The following is a 26,612-nucleotide window of genomic DNA, read 5'->3' on the forward strand; positions in this document are numbered from 1 at the left end:
TTGACAAAGCAATGTCTCTGCTTTTTTTTTTTTTAATTTTATTTTATTTTTAAACTTTACAATATTGTATTAGTTTTGCCAAATATCGAAATGAATCCGCCACAGGTATACCCGCGTTCCCCATCCTGAACCCTTCTCCCTCCTCCCTCCCCTACCCTCCCTCTGGCTTTTTAATATGCTGTCTAGGTTGGTCATTAACTTTCCTTCCAAGGAGTAAGCATCTTTTAATTTCATGGCTGCAATCACCATCTGCAGTGATTTTGGAGCCCCCCAAAATAAAGTCTGACATTGTTTCCGCATCTATTTGCCATGAAGTGATGGGACCGGATACCATGATCTTAGTTTTCTGAATATTGAGCTTTAAGCCAACTTTTTCGTTCTCCTCTTTCACTTTCATCAAGAGGCTTTTTAGTTCCTCTTCACTTTCTGCCATAACGGTGGTGTCATCTGCATACTGAGGTTATTGATATTTCTCCCGGCAGTCTTGATTCCAGCTTGTGCTTCTTCCAGCCCAGCGTTTCTCATGATGTACTCTGCATATAAGTTAAATAAGCAGGGTGACAATATACAGCCTTGATGTACTCCTTTTCCTATTTGGAACCAGTCTGTTGTTCCATGTCCAGTTCTAACTGTTGCTTCCTGACTTGCATACAGGTTTCTCAAGAGGCAGGAGACATGTATAACTATGCATAAAAATACAATTCCGTACAAATATACATGTATATGAATTGTTCTAATTTTTTTGCCAATATGCAATAAAAATACATCCATGTCTCTTTTTCTTCCATTTCTCACTATATCACTCCAAGTCAACTTATATAGTTCTAACTAACCCCATTTAATTATTTACTATGACATCATGTGTATTATCAAAATTTTTAAAATCAGTAACTCTATTTGTACATTAACTTTATTTCCATCTTTACCCTTTATTGTTGTAACTTTTATAAATATCAACTAAGAACTAGAGTTTTTATTGCATTGAAAGAGATTCTCAGATATGATATCTTTGGTCAAAAGTATATGTGTTTATAGTTTTAATAGGTCTTGCCAGGTTGCATCCTAAGCTATGGTGATAATTCACATTCCTACCAGCAATGTACTCCCTTCTTTTCAACTTTTTGGCAGTCTTAATGATGTTCACTATTACTTTAACATACATTTCCTTGTTTATATATTTGAGCATATTTCCCTTTATTGGCCATTTGTATTAGTTTTTCTGAGAATTTCCCATTTACTTTTTTTTTAACATTGAGATATAGTAAAATGCACAAATCTTATGTGTACTGCTGGATAAAATTTTGGATAAGCATATACCTTCCAGATCAAGACACAAGATATTAACAACATCTGAAAAGGATTTCATGTACCCTTTTGCCAACAATACAAACTGCTCCCTCACTCCATCCCTAGATCATTCCTCTGATATCTGTCACCTCAGATTAATTTTGATTATTCTTGAACATCATGTAAATGCTTATATAAAGAAAACTCATTGTTTTCTATTTTTACTCAGTGTTGCAATTATGAATTCAATTATATTGTAGGGAGTGGAAATAATTCCATCTTTTCATTGCTTTTCATACATGGGTGTTCTACAATTTACTTAAAAATTCAGATCTTTTCACCTTGAGACTATTGTAAATAAAGCTGTTAAAAGATGCATTGTTTCATGTGTCTTTTGGTAGATACACACAATCAATTCCCCTGGGTATACACCATGGTGAGAACTACTGGGCCATGAGGTATACAGATTTAGCTGCTGCAAAATAGTTTTCCAAATAGGTTGTTGTACTAAATTATATTTTCACAAAGAAAACATGTAGGTTCTACTTGTCTCATTTTCTAGTCCATATGTGGTACTAATTGACAGTCTTTTTAATTTGGCCATTCAGGTATATGTGAAACTGCATCTCATTTGGTTTTGGTTTGCATTTCCTTGGTAAGTAATGATGTTGAGCTTTATTTTGTGCCCTTGTTGTCTTTCTAAAGTCAGTTTTATGAAGTGCCTATTTAAAGCCTTTGTCCATTTTGTAAAGAGATTATCTGTCTTTTAATTAATGATTAAAATACTCTTTGTGTATTCAAGGTTCTTGCCATTTTGGATATATGTATTATGAATATCTTCTCCCAGTGTGTGGCTTCCCTTTTCCCTCTTTCAATGATATTTTGAAAAACAGAAGTCTTTGATTTTAATGAAGTTCAATTTATCAATTTACCAATCTTTTATTATACAGTTCATGCTTTTTTGTATCCTATTTAATAAAACCACAATAGCTCAGTTGGGAAAGAATCTGCCTGCAATGCAGGAGACATTGGTTTGATTCCTGGGTTAGGAAGATTCGCTGGAGAAGGGATAGGCTACCCACTCCAGTATTCTTGGGCTTCCCTAGTGGCTCAGCTGGTAAAGAATCCGCCTGCAATGTAGGAGCCTTGGGTTCAATCCCTGGGTTGGGAAGATCCCCTAGAGAAGGGAAAGACTATAGTCCATGGGGTCACAAAGAGTCAGATACAACTGAGCGACTTTCACTTTCCTTCTGCATGCTTTTTATTTTGTCATTTATACTGAGAGCTTTGATCCACCTTGAACAGAATTCTTTGTAAGGGATCAAAGTTTATTTTTTCCATATACATATCTAATTGTTCCATGATCATTTATGGAAAAGACCATTCTTTTCCTCCTGAAATAGCAAGAGGAAATAGCAAATATCCTTGTAGCAAATCAGGTGACCGTATGGGGATAGAACTTTTCTGCAGTCTGTATTTTTTACAATTGGACAACTTTCTATCCTTGGGTAAATATCACATGCTTAGTATCTTTTTAGTAAGTCTTGATATCTAGTAGTGCATAAATTCTTAAATTTTGTTTTATTCCTTAAAAATTGCCTACCTGGGGAAAATGGACTTTTTTTTTTCTAATTCCCTGGTAGCTCAGGTGGTAAATAATCTGCCTGCAATGCAGGAGACACTGGTTTGGTGCCTGGTCCAGGAAGATCCCCTGGAGAAGGAATAGACTACCCACTCCAGTATTCATGGGCTTCCCTAGTAGATCAGATGGTAAAGAATCCTCCTGCAATGCAGGAGACTTGGGTTCAATCCCTGGGTTGGGAAGATCCCCTGGAGGATGGCAACCCACTGTAGTATTTTTGCCTGAAGAATCCCCATGGAAAGAGGAGCCTGGCCAGCTACAGTCCATGGGGTCATCAGGGTCTAACATGACTGAGCGACTCAGCACAGCACAGCATAGGTGATTTACAATACTGTATTACTTTGAGGTGCACAGCAAAGTGATTTAATGTTTTTATAGATTATACTGCATATAAACATTATTATAAAACAATGGCTATATTTTCCTGTGATATGCAGTGTATCCTTGTTGCTTATCTATTCCATATCCCATATGCCTATTTTACCCCTCCCAACTTCCCTCTCCCTATGGATATTCACTAGTTTATTCACTGTATCTGTGAATCTCTTGCTGTGATACATTTGTTTCTTTTATTTTTTAAGTTCCAGATATGTGATAACAGAGTATTTATCTTTGTCTATTTCACTAAGCATAATATTCTCTAGGCTCATTATTGCAAATGGCAGAATTTCATTTAATTTTTATGGCTAAATAAAACTAAGATCATGGCATCCAGTCCCATCACTTTATGGCAAATGGATGGGGAAACAATGGAAACAGTGATAGACTTTATCTATTTGGGCTCCAAAATCACTGCAGATAGTGACTGCAGCCATGAAATTAAAAGATGCTTGCTCCTTGGAAGAAAAGTTATGACCAACCTAGACATGACAGCATATTAAAAAGCAGAGACATTACTTTGCCAAGAAAGATCCATCTAATTAAAGCTATGATTTTTCCAGTAGTCATGTATGGATGTGAGAGTTGGACTATAAGAAAGCTGAGTGCCAAAGAATTGATGCTTTCAAGCTGTGGTATTGGAGAAGACTCTTGAGAGTCCCTTGGACTGCAAGGAGATCCAACCAGTCCATCCCAAAGAAAATCAGTCCTGAATATTCACTGGAAGCTGAAGCTGAAGCTCCAATACTTTGGTCACCTGATGAGAAGAACTGACTCATTGGAAAAAAACCTGATGCTGGGAAAGATTGAAGGCAGGAGGAGAAGGAGACAACAGAGGATGAGATGGTTGGATGGCATCACCAACTTGATAGACATGAGTTTCAGTAAGCTCTGGGAGTTGGTGATAGACAGGAAAGCCTGGTGTGCTGCAGTCCATGGGGTTGCAAAGAGTCGGACATGACTGAGCAACTGAACTGATGGCTAAATAATATTGCATTATAGATAACAGCTTTCACATCTTCTGTATCCATTCATCTTTTGATAGACACTTAAGTGTTTTCTGTATCTTGGCTATTGTAAATAATGCCACTGTGAAGATCGGGGTGCACATATCTTTTTCAAATTAGAGTTTTCGTTTTCATCAGAAGAATACCCAGAGGTGGAATTGCTGGAAAATATGATTTTTTTAGAAAACTAAAAATAGAACTACCACACGCTTTTCCACACTGTTTTCCACAGTGTCTGCACTAATCTATATCTGCACCAACAGTGTATAAGGGTCCCTTTTCCCCACACCCTGGTCAACAATTGTTATTTGAAGAATTTTATGATAGCCATTCTGACAAATGTGAGGTGGTGTTTCATTTTGGCTTTGATTTTCATTTTTCTGATGACTAGTGATGTTAACATCTTTTAGTTCGCATGTTAGCCATCTGTATGTCTTCTTTGGAAAAGTTTCTATTATGATCTTATGCCCAATTTTTGATCAGGTTATTTCTTTTCTTTATAATGAGTTGTATGTTCTATTTATATATTTTTGGATATTAACCCTTTTTTGTCCATACTATTTGAAAATATTTTTTCACATTCGGTAAATTGTCTTTTTATTTTGTTGATTGTGTTCTTTGTTGTGCAAAATCTTCTAAGTTTAATTAGGCCCCATTTGTTTCTTTTTGCTTTATTTCTTTTGCCTCAGAAGACAGATCAAAAAGTATATATCAAAAAGTATATTGTATACTCTGATAAAAGTATACTAATCGAAGAATCTTCTACCTATATCTTCATCTAGGAGTTTTATGGTTTCAGTTTTTAAATTTAGGCCTTTAACCTATTTTACATTTATTTTGCATATGGTATGAGATGTTGTAATCTCACTGTGTTATAGGTAACTGTAAAGTTTTCCCAGCACCAACTGTTGAAGAAAGAGTCTTATTTCCATCATATATACTTTCCTTGCCTGTCATAGATTAGTTGACCATAGCTGTGTGGGCTTATTTCTGGGCTCCCTATCTTGTTCCTATGATCTGTGTCTCCTTTATTTGCCAGCACCATACTGTTTTGATAACTATAAATGCATAGTATGTATACTCTGAAATCAGGAAATGTAACACCTCCATCACTGTCCTTTTTTCTCAAGATTGCTTTGGCAATTTGGGGTATATTATAATTCCATACAAATTTTAGGCTACTTTGTTCAAGTTCTTAAAAAAAAGGTCATGGATATTTTCATTAGATTTGGATTAAATTTCCAGATTGCTTTTGGTAGTATGGATATTTTAATAATATTAATTCTTCCAGTAAATAACATGAAATATCTTTCTATTTGTTTATATCATTTGCAAATTCTATCATCATTGTTTTATAGTTTTTAGAGGATATGTCATTCACTTCCTTGGTTAAGTTTATTTCTAGATATTTTGCTATTTTTGAAACAATTTTATTTTTTTTAATTTATTTATTTTAATTGGAAGCTAATTACTTTACAATATTGTATTGGTTTTGTCATACATCAACATGAATCCGCCATGGGTGTACATGTGTTCCCCATCCTGAACCCCCCTCCCAGCTCCATCCCCATCCCCTCCCTCTAGGTCATCCCAGTGCACCAGCCCTGAGCACCCTGTATCATGCATCAAACCTGGACTGGTGATTCGTTTCACATATGATAATATACATGTTTCAATGCCATTCTCCCAAATCATCCCACCCTCACCCTCTCCCATGGAGTCCAAAAGACTGTTCTATACATCAGTGTCTCTTTTGCTGTCTCGTATATGCTGTGAAAGTTCTGCACTCAATATTCAAGCAAATTTGGAAGACTCAGCAGTGGCCACAGGACTGAAAAGGTCAGTTTTCATTCCAATCCTAAAGAAAGGCAATGCCAAAGAATGCTCAAACTACCGCACAATTGCAGTCATCTCACACGCTGGTAGAGTAATGCTCAAAATTCTCCAAGCCAGGCTTCAGCAATATGTGAACCATGAACTTGCTGCTGTTCAAGCTGGTTTTAGAAAAGGCAGAGGAACCAGAGATCAAATTGCCAACATTTGCTGGATCATAGAAAAAGCAAGAGATTCCAGAAAAACATCTATTTCTGCTTTATTGACTATGCCAAAGCCTTTGACTGTGTCGATCACAATAAACTGTGGAAAATTCTGAAAGAGATGGGAATACCAGACCACCTGATCTGTCTCTTGAGAAATTTGTATGCAGGTCAGGAAGCAACAGTTAGAACTGGACATGGAACAACAGACTGGTTCCAAATAGGAAAAGGAGTTCATCAAGGCTGTATATTGTCACCCTGTTTATTTAACTTATATGCAGAGTACATTATGACAAACGCTGGGCTGGAAGAAACACAAACTGGAATCAAGATTGCCAGGAGAAATATCAATAACCTCAGATATGCAGATGACACCACCGTTATGGCAGAAAGTGAAGAGGAACTAAAAAGCCTCTTGATGAAAGTGAAAGTGGAGAGTGAAAAAGTTGGCTTAAAGCTCAACATTCAGAAAACGAAGATCATGGCATCCGGTCCCACCACTTCATGGCAAATAGATGGGGAAACAGTGGAAACAGTGTCAGACTTTATTTTGGGGGGCTCCAAAATCACTGCAGATGGTGACTGCAGCCATGAAATTAAAAGACGCTTACTCCTTGGAAAGAAAGTCATGACCAACCTAGATAGCATATTGAAAAGCAGAGACATTACTTTGCCAACAAAGGTTTGTCTAGTCAAGGCTATGGTTTTTCCTGTGGTCATGTATGGATGTGAGAGTTGGACTGTGAAGAAGGCTGAGCACCGAAGAATTGATGCTTTTGAACTGTGGTATTGGAGAAGACTCTTGCGAGTCCCTTGGACTGCAAGGAGATCCAACCAGTCCATTCTGAAGGAGATCAGCCCTGGGATTTCTTTGGAAGGAATGATGCTAAAGCTGAAACTCCAGTACTTTGGCCACCTCATGCGAAGAGTTGACTCATTGGAAAAGACTGTGATGCTGGGAGGGATTGGGGGCAGGAGGAGAAGGGGACGACATAGGATGAGATGTCTGGATGGCATCACTGACTCGATGGATGTGAGTCTGGGTGAACTCCGGGAGTTGGTGATGGACAGGGAGGCCTGGCGTGCTGCGATTCATGGGGTCACAGAGTCAGACACGACTCAGCGACTGATCTGATCTGATCTGATACAGGGTTATTGTTACCATCTTTCTAAATTCCATATATATGCGTTAGTATACTGTATTGGTGTTTTTCTTTCTGGCTTACTTCACTCTGTATAATAGGCTCCAGTTTTTTAAACAATTTTAAACTGCACTGTTTTCTGGCTTACTCTTACTGATAGTTCATTATTATTGTATAGAAAAGCAACAGATTTATGTGTATTAATCTTTTATCCTACAACTTTGCTGAATTCATTTATTCTAACAGGTTTTTTGGTGGTGATTTTATAGTTTTATACAGTATTGTGTGATCTGCAATTAGTGACCATTTTACTTCTTCTCCTCCAATTTTGATGTGTATTTCTTTTCTAGCTTTATTGCTAAGGCTGAGACTTCTGATAGAAGTTAAATACTTAGTATTTAACATAGTATTATACTTTGTTAAATGAAAGTGGTGAGAGTGGGTATCGTTGTATTATTCCTGATTGTAGAGGAAAGGCTTTCAGTTTTTCACCATTGAGCATGATGATAGCTGTTGAGTTTATCATAAATGGCCCTTATTATGTTGAGATATATTCCCTTTATGCCTACTTTGATGAGAGTTTTTATCATGAATGGATGTTGGATTTTGTTAATTGCTTTTTCTGCATTTATTGAGATCATGTGATTTTATCCTTCTTTTTGTTAGTGTGGTATATCATGTTGATTGATTTGTGAATGTTAAACAATTTTGCATACTTGGAATAAATTCCAGTTGATCATGGTGTATGATCATTTTTATATACTGCTGAATTTGTTTTGGTAAAAATTTTGAGGATTTTTGCATCTATGTTCACCAGAGATATTGGCCTGTAATATTCATTTTTGTAATATTTTTGTATGATTCTGGTATCAGGGTAATTATGGCCTCATAGATTACATTTAAGGTTTCCAACTTCTTAAACTTCTTGGAATAGTTTGAGGATAGGTATTAGGTCTCCTTTATATGTTTGATAGAATTCCCCTGTAAAGCCATACAGTACTAGAGTTTTGTCTGCTGAGAGTTTTTTTTTTAATTACATTTTTTATTACAAATTCAATTTCAGTACTAGTGAACAGTCTGTTCAGATTATCTATTTAATCCTGATTCAGCCTTGGAAGTTTCTGTGTTTCTAGAAATTTGTCCATTTAATCTAGGTTGTCCAATTGTTGCCATGTAACTGTAGTATTCTTTTATGAGTTTTCATATTTCTGTGATATTGGTTGATATTTTATTTCATTTCTTATTTATTTTTGTCATGTCTCTTTTCATCTTGATTAGCCTAGGTAAAGATTTATTAATTTTATCTTTAAAAATATCTTTATCTTCATCTACCCTTGGTTTTCTTGATCTTTTCCATTTTTATGGCCTCTATTTTATTTATTTTCTCTTGGATCTTTATTATTTCCTTCCTTCTGCTGAATTTGGGCTTTGTTTGTTCTTCTTTTTCTAATTCCTATAGATTGTTTATTTGAAATTATTCTTGTTTCTTTAGGTCAGCCTAAATTGCTGTAAGCTTCCCTCTTACAGCTGCTTTTGTTGCATACCATACATTTTGGAAAACTGTGTTTCCATTTTCATTTGTCTCAAGGTATTTTCTCATATCCTCTCTGTCTTCATTGTTCATCAATTGGGGTTTTTTAGTAGCGTGTTATTTAGTCTCCGTGTGTTTGTGCTTTTCCCATTTTTCTTTAACCAATTTCTTGTTTCATAGTGTTGTGTTTGGAAAAACTAATTGGCATAATTTCTATCCTGTTAAACTTTTCAAGACTTGCTTTTTTGGCTTAAAATCTGATTTATCCTAGAGTTACATGCACACTTAAAAAAAAAAAAAAGGTATTCTGCCGTTTTAGAGTGGAATGTCCTGTAGATAAATCTATTAAGTCCAAGTGGCCTTTTGCATCATTTAGGACCACTCATATTGATTTTCTCTATGGATGACTTGTCCATTGATAAAAGTCGGGTGTTAAATTCCCCTACTAGTTGTAATGTTATCAATTCTCTTTATGTCTGTTAATTTGATTTATGAATTTAGGTGTTCCTGTGTTGAATGTATATATGTTAATAAGTATAATATCCTCTTCTGGTGTTGATCCCTTTATCATTATATAATGACATTCTCTGTCTTTTGTTATTGTTTTACTTAAAGTCTATTTTTTCTGATATCAATATTGCTACCCTTGCAGTCTTGTTGCTTCTGTTTGCATGAAATACTTTTTCCATCCCCTCACTTTCTGTCTGTGTGTGTCCTAGCTCTGAAAAAATTCAGCTGATAACTTTATGCGGGTTCCTTTGTCAACTGACCCTGTTTTTCTCTTGCTGCCTTTAGAATTTCCTCCTAATATTTAACTATAGTCATTTTAATTATGGTATGTCTTGGTGTGGGACTGTTTCTGTCCCCGTTGTTTGAGACCCTCTGTACTTTCTGCACCTGGGTTTCTGTATCCTTCTTCAGCTTTGGAAAAATTTCAGCCATAATCTCTTCAAACAGATTTTTGGCCATTTCTCTCTTTTCTCCTTCTGAGACAGCTATAATGTAAATGTTGGTACATTTAATGTTTTCCCACAGACCTCTCGCTGCTGCTGCTGCTAAGTCACTTCAGTTGTGTCCGACTCTGTGCAACCCCATAGACGGCAGCCCACCAGGCTTCCCTGTCCCTGGGATTCTCCAGGAAGAACACTGGAGTGGGTTGCCATTTCCTTATCCAGTACATGAAAGTGAAAAGTGAAAGTGAAGTCGCTCAGTCGTGTCCGACTGTTAGCGACCCCACGGACTGCGGCCCACCAGGCTCCTCCGTCCATGGGATTTTCCATGCAAAAGTACTGGAGTGGGGTGCCATTGAAATGTTTTAATTTTTTTTAAATTTGTCTTTTTCTATAGTTTTGATTGCCTTGGAAACACACCAAGATCATTCTGTCATTTTGAGGTTGCACCCAAGTACTGCATTTCAGACTCTATAGATCTAGTAGAAGCAAAAGAGATCAAGAAGAGATGGAAATCATACCCAGAAGAACTGTACAAAATAGTTCTTAGTGACCTGGATAATCACGATGGTGTGGTCAGTCACCCACAGCCAGACATTCTGGAGTGTGAAGTCAAGTGAGCCTTAGGAAACACAGCTGTCAATAAAGCTAGTGGATGTGATGGAATTCCAGTAGAGCTATTTAAAATTCTAAAAGATTTTATCAGAGTGCTGCACTCAATATGTCAGCAAATCTGGAAAACCCAGCAATGGCCACAGGACCGAAAAAGGTCAATCATCCTAATTCCCAAGAAGGGCAGTGTTAAAGAATGTTCCAACCACCGGACAGTCACACTTATCTCCATTGCTAGTAAGGTGATGCTCAAAATCCTACAGGCTAGGTTTCAGCATAATGTGAACTGAGAACTTCCAGCCATCCAAGCTGGGTTTAGAAAAGGCACAGAGGAACCAGTGATCAAATTTCCAACATTTGCTGGATCACAGAGAAAGCAAGGGGATTCCAGAAAACATCTACCTCTGTTTCCTCAACTACACTAAATCTTTGACTATGTGGAACATAAACTGTGGAGAGCTCTCGAAAAGATGGGAATACCAGACCATCTTACCTGTCTCCTGAGAAACCTGCATGTGAGTCGGGAAGCAACAGTTAGTATCCTGTATGGAGCAATTGACTGGTTCAGGATTGAGAAGCAAGTACAACAAGGCTGCTTGTTGTCACCCTGTTTATTTAAATTAGACACTGAGCAAATCATGAGAAATGACAGGCTGGATGAGTTACAAGCTGAAATCAAGATTGGCAGGAGAAAGATCAACAACCTTACATAGGCCGACGTTACCATTCTAATGGCAGAAAGTGAAGATGAACTAAAGAGCCTCTTGATGAGGGTGAAGGAAGAGAGTGAGAAAGCTGGCTTAAGACTAAATATTAAAAAAAAAAAAAAAAAAAAAGATCATGGCATTCAGCCCCATAACTTCATGGCAAATAGAGGGAGAAAAGGTGGAAGCAGTGACAGATTTCCTCTTAAGCTCTAAAATCATACAGATAGTGTCTGCATATAAAATTAGAAGACCATTGCTTCTTTGCAGGAAAGCTATGACAAACCTAGACAGTGAATTGAAAACCAAAGACATCACTTTGCCGACAAATGTCCATATGGTCAAAGCTATGATCTTTCCAATAATCCTGTATTGCTGTGAGAGCTGGACTGTAAAGAAGGCAGAGCACCAAAGAACTGATGCGTTTGAAGTGTGGTGCTGGAGAGTCCCTCTGACAGCAAGGAGATCAAACCTGTCAGTCTTAAAGGAAATCAACCCTGAATACTCATTGGAAGGACTGATGCTGAAGCTCCAATATTTTGGTTACCTGATGTGAATAGCCAACTCATTGGAAAAAACCCTGGTGCTAGAAAAGATTGAGAACAGAAGGAGAAGAGGGCATCAGAGGATGAGATGGCTGGATGGCATCACCGATGCAATGGACATGAACTTGGGCAAAGTCCGGGAGATGGTGAGGGACAGCGAAGCCTTAATTGCTACAGTCCATGGGATTGCAAAGAGTTGGACCCAACTGGGTGACTGAAAAACAACAGTATGGTTTTGATTGGGTGATTTTTGTTATTCTGTCTTCCAGATCACTTATGTATTCTGCTGTATCACCTAGTCTGCTCTTGATTCTTTCTAGTGTGTTTTTCACTTTAGTTATCATGTTCTCAAGTTCCAAAATAGACTAGTTCTTTTTTTTTTCCTAGCCTTGTGAAAATTCTGTGTTCATCTAATCTTTTCCCTAATTCAGCTAGCATGTGAAGTCACTCAGTTGTGTCCGACTCTTTGCGACCCCATGGACACCAGGCTTCTCCATCCATGGGACTTTCTAGGCAAGGGTACTGGAGTGGGTTGCCATTTCCCTCTCCAGGAAATCTTCCCAACCCAGGGATCGAACCCAGGTCTTCTGCATTGTAGACAGACGCTTTACTGTCTGAGCCACCAGGGAAGTCCTCAGTTAGCATTCTTATTACTAATTCTTTACCAAATAAATTGTTTCTGTTTCAATGGTTGTTTTTTCATAGGTATTCTCTTGGCTTTCAGTTGGGACCAATTCCTCTGTCTTCTCATTTTGCTCAACTTTCTCTGTCTCTCTGAAATTAGATGAAACAACAATCTTTTGCAATCTTGACGTAATCTCATGTGGGAGCATCCTATACATTCTGCATGTGCCGAGTGGCTTTAGGGGGAGAGCTGGGTTTTACATGATCCCAAGTCACAGCTTACCTCAGTGTACGCTGGCAGCGAGTCACTTTGGTAACAAGTGAGGCTGAAGACGCGTGAGCTAGGGTAGGAACCAGATGTTAAGCCGGGTTTCCCCCATTCAGTGGCTGTCACCAGGCTCAAGGGGATGAGTGGGGTGGTCTCAAGTAGCTAGAGCAGAGCCCTGAGGGTCAGATGCGTCCTGTGTTTTTTTCTTTAAGCGTGAGCTCTTCTCATCCCAGCACCAACACTCTAACCCCAGAGGGGAACAGTGCTAGAGCAAATAGCACCTATATGAGCTTTTGGCACGTGATGGGGTGCAGGTTGTGGGAGTCTGGCTGGAGAAAGCCTTTGAGGCTTCTTCTGAAAGTGCCAGTAAGGATTGCCCGCACCCTGCTCAGATGCCATTTGGGGTCTAAGCTACCTCCGTTTCTCACAGCTGAGCCCTCTTTCCTCAGTCATGGCAGCCCTGGCTCCAGCACAGAGCTGCAAAATGAAGAAACAGGGACTGGAGTGTTCCCTCAGCTCAGACTGGGACACACACTGGGGCATTTGAGGAAAACCAGTCAGCGATCCTCACAGTTCTACTACCCCCTCTCCACCTTGCCTCAGGAGCAAGCGAGGGTACACACACTCCTCCTGAATGAAGTCTAGTCTTCCTACTGTTAGCTGTTCCTAAAAGTCCTCCTGTTAGGCTCACCAGCCTTCCAGTCAGCCAAGGGGGCTTGTCTTTCCCATCCAGGACCCCAGGACTGGGATGCCCAATATGTCTTTCAAACTGCTCACACCCCCAGCAAGATCTCTCCCCATTTAATCTCCCTTTTTCTCTGAGCTCCCTCCCTGAGATGCAGATCCCAACCTGATCATTTTTCTTTCCTTCCTACCTGATCCCGTGTGAATCTCTCTTACAACCTCATTTGTGCAGGAATCTTTCTGCCAGTCTCCAGTTTTCAGTGAGAACTGTTCCACTTGTAGGTATATTTTTGACACATTTGTAAGGGAAGGTGAGTTCTGCATCCTCCAACTCTGACATTTTGATTTCCTCCAACAATTACATTAAAGACATTGATTTCATACATGCATAATGAATTTCATGCATTCCATGAAAATTAAATATTATTCCAGATAATTTATCTTCCTTAGTTTCAAATTCCTTATTCCTAGAAATTTGTATGATTTTGATACTATTTGTTTACTATTTGGTACTGGAAATATATTAAAAGTGTGTATATTTATTTTATAACAAATAATTTTATATTGAAAAGGCTTTGCTAAATTCAAATATTAAATATGACAGTTTGTAGATTCTTTTGGATTTTCTGTATATATATTCATGTCTTCTTAAAAGCAATTTTGTTTCTTTATTTCTAATATTTACACTTTAATTTCTTTCTCTTGCTCTTTTGTCCTGGATATAACCTCCAGAATAATGTTGAATAGAGTAGAAATGGTGATAGTGGACATTCTTTTTCCCAAACTCAAGGAGAGAGGAGACATTCAATATTTAACACTACTTATGAGCTTAGCTGTATATTTTTTATATGTGCTCTTTATCAGGTCAAGGATGCTCCTTTCTACTCCCAGTTTTCTGTGAGTACTTCTTATGAATATGGGTTGAATTTTATCAAATGCTTTTCTATATATATTGCAATGACATTATTTTCCCTTTCTGTTAATGAAATGAATTAAATTGAGTTTTATTGTTTGATTTTTTTTTTTAATGTCAGCTGACCTTGCATTCCTTGGATAAACCTTATTCAGTCATGATTTATTACCCTTTTCATATTTACTGGATTCAATTTGCTAATCTTATGTTTAAGAATTCACATTTATTTTCATAAGAGATATAAGCCTCTAATTTTACCTCCTTTTAATGTTATTTTTAGGTTTTGGTGTTGGGATTATATTGGACTCATGAAGCAAGAACTGTTGTCTCTTTTTGGAATCTCTTAAAGAGTTTATGTTTGGTTGATACTTTTTTCTTCTTTAAATATTTGGAAGAATTTCCCAGTCAGGTTGTCTTCTTAATGGAGTTTTCTTTACAAGAAGAATTCAGTTTCTTTTAATAAATAAAAAGCCTTGAGATGGTTCAATTACTTCTTATGTCATTTGTGGTGAGTTATGTTTTTCAATATAATTTTTCATTTAAAGTTTTACACCTATTCTTAATGTTGTACAAAATATACTTTATTATATTTTTAGTTAACTTCATATATCATAAATATGTGATGACAAATTTTTTATTTTTAGTAATAATTATTTTATTTCTTGATCAATTTTTCTAGATGTTAATAAAATTTTACAGAAATATTCAAATATGCAACTTGAGAAACAGGGTTCTCCAGTAATACAGAATAAATAAGGAATGTAAATAAAGAGATTTATCATAAGGAATTGGCTTACAGGATTACAGAGGCTGAGGAATCCCAAGAAGACCACTCTTGGTATCAAAATCTAGTAAGGGTTCTCCAGAGAAACAGAACTGGTAGAAAATGGCTCACACAATTATGGAGGCTGGGAAGTCCAATTATTTGCAGTTACAAACCTGGAGATCAAAGAGACTTGGTGTCATATTTCCAGTCTTAGTCCAAAAACCTGAGAAACAGAACTTATGATGAAAGTTCCAGTTTGAGTTCAAATGTGAAGGCAGGATATCCCCAGCTTGAAGACTCAGAGAGAGAAATGATACGCTATTATTCAACCTTTTTGTTCTATTAAGGCCTTTACAAAATTAAAGGCCCACCCACTTCGGGAAAGGCAATCTGCTTTATTTAGTCTACTGATTCAAATGTTAATCTCTTCCAAAAACATCCCTCACAGACACACCCAAAATAATGTTTACCCAAGTATCTGGGCACCCTGCGGTCCAGTTGACACGTTAATTGTCATCATATGACTTCTGGCTTTGTCAATATTCTTGATTGTGCCTTTGCTTTCCAAGTCAGTTATTTTTCTTTTTCTGTTCACATATCCTTCCTCTCTCTTTCTTGTTTGCGGTTATTTTTCTACTCCTTAAAATAAAAGTTTGATCATAGATTGTCAACTATCCTTCTAATATATACATTCAAAGCTTATATTTTCCCTTTAAAGACTGTTTTCTCTATGCCCTATACATTTCAATATATTATATTTTCATTATTATTCAGTTCAGAATATTTTATCATTTCAATTGAGATTTTACCATTTGGCTCAGTGAGTTATATTGAAATGTACTGCTTCAAAATTTGAAATTGCCAGATTTGGGGAGATTTTCTAGCTGTATTTCTTATATTGATTTATAACTTATTTCCATATGACAAGGGAACATAGTTTGTTATGTTTTCAATCCTTTAATATTTCCAAAGATTATCTTTATAGCTCAGTATAAACTATCTTTTGTTTAATGTTGCATGGCCACTTAAAAAATTTATGTCTTCTTCCTTGTCAATCATGTCAGGTTATTTGTTCAAATTATGTATATCTTTACTAATTTTTTCTACTTGCCGTATCTCAAACTCTGATTGTGAATTTGTCTATTTCTTCTAATATTTCTGCCAATTTTTGATTAATACAACTTAAAACTTTGTTACTATCTGCACATAATTTTAGAATTATATTTTCTTCTTTTCATTATGAAATAATCTTTGGCCTTAAAGTCTAAATTTTCTGATATGAGTATAGTCTCTGTGAGTTAATATGTCTTAGTATATATTTATTCTTTAACCTTCTCCCTATCTTTAACCTTCTCCCTATCTATATTCTTATATTTAAAGTTTGTCTCTTGTAAATAGGATACAGTTGAGTCTTATTTTCTTAAATACAACCTAATAATCTTTGCCTTCTCATTGGAGTTTTTTTTACCACTTACATTTTCCTATTACTAATTTGATTCTGCTACTTTCTCTGTTTTTTATGTATTCTCTTTATCCCACCTGTCGGCTTTATTTCTCCGTTCCTGCCTTGTTTGTATTAATGAAATACTTTTAAAAATTCTTTTTACCTACTTTATCTAACTTTAGTGTTTTAGTTGGAACATTTTGTATTTTTCTTTTAGTGGATGCTTAACACATTACAGTCTTACTTAAATTCAGATATTTAGCATTTCTCAAATAATACAAGAACACTGAAGAAATGTAACAACATTTAATCCCTCCCATGTTTTGTACAATTAATATGATATTTCTATATGAGATATAAACACCATAATACATTATTACTTTAGTTTTAAACAGCTGGTATTCTATTTATCAACATAATTAATTTCTAGTGATTTTCATTCTCTCTTTAACTTCTTTGTTTCCACTTGTGACTACCTTAAGATGTATTCTCTATTTTCTTCTCTGAGACTGCTTTTTCTCAAATGACTTCATTTACTAATTTTTATTGTGTACCAGCAACAAGTTTCCATAGCACTTTTTGTCTGAGAACATTTTAATTTTGCTTCTTTTAAAAAAAAAATTAAGATGTAAGTGATGTATAACACTATATTAGTTTCAGGTATACAACATAATGATTCAATATTTGTATACATTGCAAAATAATTGCTACAATAAATCTAGCTACTATCCATAACAACACATACCTGCACTTTTTTTCTTATGATGACATTTAAGATTTACTCTCTTAGCAAATTTCATATACACAAATACAAAATTTCAAATACAAAATAGGATTTTTAACTCTGGTCTCCCTGCTACACGTTGTCACCATTACTTACTTATTTTATAACTGGAAGTTTTACCTTTTAACCACCTTGACCTATTTTGACCACTCCCCAACCATCAATCTGTTCTCTAAATTTATGAGTTTGATTTGTTTGTTTGTTTTTAGATTCCATCTAAAAACATCCAGATAAGTGACACCTTACAGTATTTGTCCTCCTCTGACTATCTGATTTCTTTCACTTAGCATAATGCCCTCAAGATCCATTTACGTTGTCACAAATGGCAAAATTTCATTCCTTTTATGGCTGGATACTATTCCGGTGCAGGTGTAAGTACCACAACTTCTTTATCCATTTACCAGTCAATAGATACTTAGTTTGTTTCTGTATCTTGGATATTATAAATAAGCTGCAGTTGGGGTACAGATATTTTTTGAGTTAGTATTTTTGTTTCCTTTCAATATATTCCCAGAAGTGGAATTTCTGGATCATATGGTAGTTCTATTTTTAATTTTCTGAGAAATCTCCATACTGTTTTCCATAGTGGCCATACCGATTTACATTCCCTCCAACAGTGTACAAGTGTTCCCTTTCCTTCACACCCTCTCTAACACTTGCTATTTCTTCTCGTTTTAAAATACTCATTCTAACAGATGAGAGATAAAAACCTCGTTCTGGGTTTGATTTGCATTTCCTGATAATGCTGAGCACCTCTTCACGCGCCTGCTTACCTCTGTGTGTCTTTAGGAAAATGTCTATATCCTCAGCCCATTTTTTAATTTGTTTGTTTTTTTGTTATTGTTTGAGGTCTTTATATACTTTAGATATACTATGTCAGGTATATGATTTGCAAGCATTTTCTCCCATTCCCTAGGTTGCCCTTTAATTTTGTTGATGGTTTCCTTTGCTGTGTCCAAACTTCTAGTTTGATATAGTCCCATTTGTTTGTTTTTACTTTTTTTGCCTTTGCTTTTGACATCAAGTCCAAAAAAAAAAAACACCCCCCAAGACCAAAATAGAGGAGCTTATGGCCTCTGTTTTCTTCTAGTTTTATGGTTACAGGTCTTAGGCTCTTTAATATATTTTGAGTTAATTTTTATTTATAGTGTAAAACAGAATTCCAGTTTTATTCTTTCGCATGTGGCTGTCCAGTTTACCCAGCACAATTTATTGAAGAGAGAGTCCTTTTTCTGTTGTGTAGTAGTTCCCCCTTATCTGCAGGGAATACAGTTGAAGACCCTCAGTGGATACCTGAAACCATGGATAATACCAAACTCAAACAGGCACAGCTTGGAGATAATATATGCTCAGTGCCAGGCCACTACAATAAAGTGAAAATCACAATAAAGAGAGTCACACCATTTTTGGTTTCCCAGCGCAGTTTTGTGTACACTATGCTGCAGTCTACCAAGTCTGCAATAGTATTATGTCTAAATAAAGCCATGTATTTACCTTAATTAAAAACTTTATTGCTAAAAATAAAAATGCTAACCATCAACTGACAACACAGGGTTGCCACAAACCTTCAATATGTGAAAAACACAGAATTCACAAAGCATAATAAAATGAGGAATGTCTGTATGCACCATTTTTTCTTATACATGCTTATATATAAAGTTTAGTTTATAAATTATGCAAATTATGTAAAAGAAAATTCAAATTACAGGCATCACTATGCTTGCACTTAGGAGTGATATTAAGTAAAATAAGAACTACTTGAACACAAGCACTGCAACACCACCACAGTAGACCTTATAACCAAGTGGCTACCAAGTGACCACTAGACAGGTAGCTTACATAGTGTGGATATGCTGGACAAAAATATGACTCACATCTTTGGTGGGATGGTGCAAAATTTCATCGTGAGTACATAACTGCTTTCAATTTAAAACTTATGAATTGTTGATTTCTGAGTTTTCTGTTTAGTATTTAGATTTATAGAATTTAATAATAATTTTATATCCTGAAACTTTGCTGAATTATTTATTGGTTCTAACAGGTTTATGCTTTCCTGTTCTTTACTTCCCCTGGTGACTCGGAGGGTAAAGCGTCTGCCTACAATGCGGGAGACCCAAGTTCAATCCCTGGGTCAGGAAGATCCCCTGGAGAAGGACATGGCACCCCACTCCAGTACTCTTGCCTGGAAAATCCCATGGACGGAGGAACCTGGTAGGCTACTTTCCTGGGGTCGCAAAGAATCGGACACGACTGAACGACTTCACTTCACTTTAGCAGAGTTATGGTGAAATCTTTAAATTTAAGTACACAATATGTTATCAGCAAATAGTGAGTTTTACTGCTCCTTTCTGATTTGGAATGAATTTTCTTTCTTTTCTTGCCAAATTTCTCTGGCTAGGATTTTCAATACTATGTTGAATAAAGGTGAAGAGAGGGAGCATTCTTGTCTTGCTGATCTTAGAGGAAAAGCTTTCAACTTTTCACCATTGAGTATGTACTTCACTTTTGAAGGGTGTTTTAATTGAATGTAGAATTCCCAATGGACAGGGTTTTTTTTCTTTTAGCACTTTATTTTTTTTTTCCTTAAGTCATTTGCAAGTAGTTATTTAGGTAGGAGATCATAAAATATAGTTTTATAATATACACAAGAAAAAATACATTTGAATGAATACAAAATAAAATGACAGAAGGTGACAGAATCTTTTAGCACTTTAAAAGAATTTCATTTCATTGTTTTGTGATTTCTATAATACTGTTGAAAATTCAGCCATGAACTTTGATTTTCATCTTTTAAAAGCAATTTATACCTGCCCAATTGACTTTATGATTGTTTTCCTATTATTTTTGGTTTGATGTTCCTAGTCATGACTTTCTTTATATTTACTCTGCTTAGGGTTCACTAAGTTCCTTTAAACTGTAAGTTGATCTCTTTCATCAATTTTTTTGAAAAAATGACTCACTATTGTTGTCAAATATTGCTCTGCCCAGTGCTCTTCCCTCTTTCCCTCTGAGACTATAACATTAATTTTAGGACATTTGAATGGATTACATGTGTCTCTTACCTTCTGTTCTCTTTGTTTCCTTTTTTTGTTACCATAATTCATTTTACCTGTCTCTGAGTTTAACTGGTCCAGCCTAACTGGCATTCAAATCTTCAAGTTGGAAAGAATTCTTATATTAGTTGTTCAATTATTGCTTCTATCAGTTGCATATCCTTCTAAAATGCTTATTTTTATGATATGTATTCTGAATCCATTATAAGCCTTCTGTCCTTTTTCTTTCAATTTCCAACTCTTCATACTTTTAAGTTTTCAAATATTTCTTCCAAATGGCCTTCAAAGCCATTAATTTGAATCTGAATTAATGTGACCATCCTCTCTTACATATTATTTACTCATTTGTAGATGCCCTTGGCCAGCTTCCTAGGTGGCTTAGTGGTAAAGAATCTGCCTGCCAATGCAGGAGGTGAAGGAGACGTGGATTCAATTTCTAGGTCATGAAGATGCCCTAGAGAAGGAAATGGTAACCCACTCTAGTATTCTTGCCTGGAGTATTCCATGGACAGAGACTAGAAGGCTACAGTCCATGGGGTCGCAAAGAGTCAGACACAACTGTGAGACTTTCACTTTTCAATGATGTATTGTAATTTTTTAATAGTTATTGATTTATTTGCTAATATATTTTAAGGATTTTTATGTCTATGTTATGAGGGATATTGATCTTTAGCTTGTTTTCCTCACAACGTCACAAATCAACTTTTGGACTCATAAAACAAGTTGGGAAGTATTCCTGCCTCTCCATTTTCTGTAAGAGTTTGTGTAGAACTGGTATTATTTCTTCCTTATGGATTTGATCAAATTAAGCAGTGAAATCACCTTTACCTTGATTTGGGGGAGTGTAGGAGGTAGGCATAATTCAATTATAGGGTGAATTCAATTTTTTTAATAAGTATAGGAAATTCAGGTTATCTATTCTGCTTAGTCTACAGTTCATAATCATAATCTCTTATCCTTTTAACATCTGTAGAATCTGCAGTAACTTCCTCTCTTCTATCCCCGATGTTGACAATTTATGTCTTGTCTCTTTTTCTACTTGATTTGTCTATTTAGAGCTTATCAATTTTGCTGATATTCTCAGCAATTTCTGAGGAAATTGCTCAACAAGCAGTTTTCTGCTTGTTTTATTTGTTCATTTTCTATTTCACTAATTTCTGCTTTGTTCATCTTTTTTTCAATCTCATTTCTGTTTCTGCCCTAGTTTGAATTGTGTCTATCACGTATATTTTCTTCTACAAAATCTACATTGCTCTTAATCCTCTGCAGTAAAATTTCCATTTCAGATACTGTATTTTTCACTTTTAGAAGTACCATTTGTCATTTTTATATCTTCTATTTCTCTTCTCATTTTATTCATGATTTCCTGTAAATTCTACAGCTGTTTTTAAGGCTGTGTCTTATATTTTTACCATTCCCATCATTTTCAAAGTTGTTTCTATTGATGAAATTGTCTGTTTCTGCCTCATCACATCTAGTAATTTTCTTAAATACTGAATATTGTGAAATTTACATCTAAATACTGGAATATGTTTTCTTCCTTCAAGAGTGCTGGGCTCTGTTTTGGATTTACAGTTAAATTACAAATTAATTGGCATACCTGGTCCTCTGAAGGACTATTTTTAAACATTCTTAGCATAAATCTAAAGTTATCTTTATTCTGGAGCTACATTTTTTTCTAATAGTAATGCAAGATCCTTCTGGGATTTCACTGAATGCCCTGAGAATTCAACAAGGACAGTCCAATCTGGCTAGTCAGAACTCAGATATCTTCCAAATCTATGTGGGTTCTTGGAGTTGTTATGTAGTTTCACTCTATTGATATAACAGAGTCAAGGGGACTCAACGCAAATTTCTGGAGCTCTTCTCTGCTTAGTTCTTTCTCCTCTGGTACCCTGACCACCCCCGCTCCACGCCCTGCAAATTCTGATCAGTGAAATTACTGTGTTGTGCTTGGAAGGCCCTCCGTGTCCTGTGGTCTGGAAAGTGCCTGCAGGCAACAGTACAGTGTGATTGAAGGGTTCACCAGTTTCATCTGCGTTTCTCCCTGCTGCAGCCTGCTGCCCACAGTTAGAAGACTATTGTTCATCTATTTTATTCTGTTTTCCGGTTGTTTACTATGGGAAGATAAGTTAGTTTTAGTTACTACATTATCACTGCAGCAGATATCCCATCCACTAATTTACTTAGTTTGAAATGTATGGTTTGGGCTTTTATACTTCATTTAGATTTCTTTTTGTGTAAGTAGGTCAACTTTACTTTCTTCAAGCACATTTATTATTTTTTGTTCATGTTGTCAATCTACCTATTTCATTCATCTTACCCAGTTACTGGGAGATCTTTCTTGAAATTTTGGCTTTCTGAAATCTTCTGCCCGCGTTCAGTTGGTATTCTGTGAGAACTGTTCCTCATGTAGGTGTATTTTCTATGTATTTGTGGAAGGAGGTGAGCTCCACATGCTTCTATTCTGTCATCTTGATTGGAGCACCCATCTGCTTATTTCAGTGGTTCTAATTCACTGCACATATGATCTGTTTTTCATGTATCTTTTCTCAGGCTTTTGGACCCACTAAAATATTACTACTGTTATTATTATTATTGTTTTGTATGTTTATGAATTGCTGGGCTAGATGAATCACAAGCTGGAATAAAGATCTCCAGGAGAAATATGAACAACCTCAGATATGTAGATGATACCACTTTAACAGCAGAAAGTGAACAGGAACTAAAGAGCCTCTTGATGAAGGTGAAAGAGGAGAGTGAAAAAGATGGCTTAAAACTCAACATTCAAAAAACTAAGATCATGGCATCTGGCCGCATCACTTCATGGCAAATAGATGGGGAAACAATGGAAAGAGTGACAGACTTTATTTTCTTGGTCTCCAAAATCACTGCAGGTTGTGACTGCAGCCACAAAATTTAAAGACACTTGCTCCTTGGAAAATAGCTATGTCAACCTAGACAGTGTTTTAAAAAGCAGAGACATCAATTTGCTGACAAAGGTCCACACAGTCAAAGCTATATTTCTTCCAGTAGTCATGTGTGGATGTGAGAGTTGGACCATAAAGAAGGCTGTGCATTGAAGAATTGATGCTTTCGAACTGTGATGCTGGAGAAGACTCTTGAGAGTCCCTTGAACAGCAAGGAGATCAAACCAGTCAATCCTGAAGGAAATCTGTCCTGAATATTCATTGGAAGGATTGATGCCAAAACTCCAGTACTTTGGCCACCTGATGCAAAGAGCCAACTCACTGGAAAAGATCTTGTTGGGAAAAATTGAGGGCAAGACGAAAATGGGACGACGAAGATGAGATGATTGGATGGCATCACTGACTCAACTGGCATGAGTTTGAGGAAACTCAGCGACATAGTAGAGGACAGAGAAGCCTGGCATGCTTCAATCCATGGGGTTGCAAAGAGATGGACATGACTTAGTGACTGAACAACAACAATGTTTATATTCTTGTTGTTGGCTACACTCATTAGGGCTTTGGTTCGTGGTTACTCTAAGAGGCAGCATGTCCCCCAAATAGTTGAGAGTAAAAGTGACCCCTATCATGGGCTCTAGACTGTTGCTAAGAAACCAGTGGGAGTCTCCCTTGCCCTCACTCCTGCAAGTTCAAGGCTAGGAACTCAGCCACATCTCCACTGAAGGCCAGTGAGACCAGTTACATTCATGAAATATAGCCTTCCTCCTATAACTTTGATCCACAATGCTTATCAATTTAGTAATATCCCTGGGTCTCTCACTTTACAGTCCTTTTTCCAATTCCCCCTCTAAGTGCTTACTGAGCTCACTGGAAAAGAAGCCCGTCATTAGTGTTCTCTGCTAATGTTCCCACAAAACCAAAGGTTTCATTAAACCCAATAAATACTTAACTGAGACGATGCAGCTAAATCAAACTTGGACAAGGAAGAAAAGGTGACAGTGTTCCTTTTGTCATTTCCTTGAATCCCCTCTCAACAGCATTTTTACTTCTAAGACATTTCTTTTTGTCCTTCCCATGGATCCTCCCCTAGGACTCTTGTCAAAGATAAAAGTTAAGCCGATCAAATAATCCACATTGCTGGTTAGTATATTCCTCCAATGAAAGATATTTGTATTTCAGCCATGAACTTTCATAAACAGTAACTTAATCTAAAGACAAGCATGTGTTTACAGGACTTTTGAATATCATGACAAACTACAGAGGAAGACATTTTCTGTGTGGTTCCAATTACAATCATCCTGGAAATGAAACGGCTGCATTGTAGGATAGGAACGCATTCAGCTTTATTAAATACTTTACCCCTCAGTTCAGTTCAGTTCAGTTCAGTCGCTCAGTCGTGTCTGACTCTTTGCAACCCCATGAATTGCAGCACGCCAGGCCTCCCTGTCCATCACCAACTCCCGGAGTTCACTCAGACTCACGTCCAGCGAGTCAGTGATGCCATCCAGCCATCTCATCCTCTGTCGTCCCCTTCTCCTCCTGCCCCCAATCCCTCCCAGCATCAGAGTCTTTTCCAATGTGTCAACTCTTCGCATGAGGTGGCCAAAGTACTGGAGTTTCAGCTTTAGCATCATTCCTTCCAAGGAACACCCAGGGCTGATCTCCTTCAGAATGGACTGGCTGGATCTCCTTGCAGTCCAAGGGACTCTCAAGAGTCTTCTCCAACACCACAGTTCAAAAGCATCAATTCTTCAGCGCTCAGCCTTCTTCACAGTCCAACTCTCATATCTATACATGGACACAGGAAAAACCATAGCCTTAACTAGACAAACCTTTGTTGGCAAAGCAGTGTCTCTGCTTTTCAATATGCTATCTAGGTTGGTCATAAATTTTCTTCCAAGGAGTAAACATCTTTTAATTTCATGGCTGCAGTCACCATCTGAAGCTTTACACCTAGCCCTGTATAACTGTTACTAGCCCACACTCTGTCTCACTCTTGAGATATTTAGAGTTGTGGAGAGGGGCGGTCCTAAGATGGCAGAGGAATAGGATGGGGAGACCACTTTCTCCCCTACAAATTCATCGAAAGAACATTTGAACATAGAGTTGTGGAAATCTGATGTGCAAAATAGTAACTCATTATTACTTTAATTGCCATTATCATTTACCATTTGGATTACCTATTCTATGAATTCATTGTTCATACTATTTGAATCTTTTTTTTTTACCTACTGGTAGATGGCCTTGGAATTTTCTGGATATAAATCATGTGCTAAAATATTGAAAAGATCTCCTCTGAATTTGTGGGTTGTCTCTTGGATTAAAGTTTTTAATGTTAAGTTGTAATATTTATCAATATTTCCCTTACTTCATGCCTTTTGTTTTTGTGTATTCTTGTTTAAGAAGTCTTTTCCTAATCTAAGATCATGAAATTTTTGTTTTGTTTTCTTCGTTTTTGTTTGCTCTTCAAATTTAAGACATGAATTTATCTCCATCTGGGATATATTTTTGTATGGCATGAGATAGGGATATAATCCAGGTATTTAATTATTTTCTCCTTAAGGAGAACCAAGTTTATAGCTCCATTTATTAAATCCTCTCTTCACTGATTGCCCACTGATTTATACCAAATTCCCCTCTATGTTTCTGTGCTCTTGTCTATCCATCCTTGAGTTAGCCTCAGAGATAAATGTTTTGTTGTTAAGGGGACACTGGGAATTTTGAGAAGCTTGGTGGTGAGCGTTGTCTACCATAGAGCTGGGCTCCAGGATGCAGAAGCCTGTGGGAAACTCCTAACCATCAGAGACAAAGCATATGGCATCAACATCATGGTATCAAGACTAAAGTGATGTTTAGTGCACTGAAGACAGAGAGACCTCATGATGGTGAACAGATCAAGATGTCTGCAGAGCTGAGATATAAGTCACAGCTGACCAAGGTGTTGTTTGATTTGTGTTTAAAGAGAAATTGAAATCTGGCGAGCAAAAGGCTGATGTCAGTACTGTAGTGGAAAACCACTACTTTCTACCCAGTTTCCAGCTTTACATCTATAACATTATTTGAAAGGGAGGTTAGATTCCTTCGAAGAATAACCCTCTAGTGCCACTCAGTCATATATAGCAAATATTCCTTTTTTCTTGCTCCAGAGAAATCTAAAGACACTTCCCAGGGTAAAGGCCATGGGGGAGTCAATAATACCAAGACTTTCTCAGGAAAGGTAGAACAGCATCTCAGTCCTCCAATATGAATGAGAGCTTATGGAAGCCAAGTAATCAATGTACTTATAGGTCAGGATCATCTGCTTGTGGGTCC

General features: G+C 36.7%; 1 long non-coding RNA gene across 1 annotated transcript in view; it reads left to right on the top strand.

The window, feature by feature from the left end:
• LOC147354996 (uncharacterized) overlaps positions 1-14,814 on the top strand; it is a 96,817-nt gene extending 82,003 nt beyond the window's left edge. The window contains exons 3-4 of the long non-coding RNA XR_015144124.1: positions 1,896-1,942; positions 14,604-14,814. This is a non-coding gene — a long non-coding RNA (uncharacterized LOC147354996). The remainder of the gene's footprint in view (positions 1-1,895; positions 1,943-14,603) is intronic.
• The last annotated feature ends 11,798 nt before the right edge of the window (positions 14,815-26,612 follow it).

The sequence above is a fragment of the Bos grunniens genome, chromosome 17 (assembly GCF_055505025.1).
Source record: "Bos grunniens cultivar Pamir isolate PY7600 chromosome 17, Bosgru_T2T1.0, whole genome shotgun sequence".
Classification (NCBI taxonomy): Eukaryota; Metazoa; Chordata; class Mammalia; order Artiodactyla; family Bovidae; genus Bos; species Bos grunniens.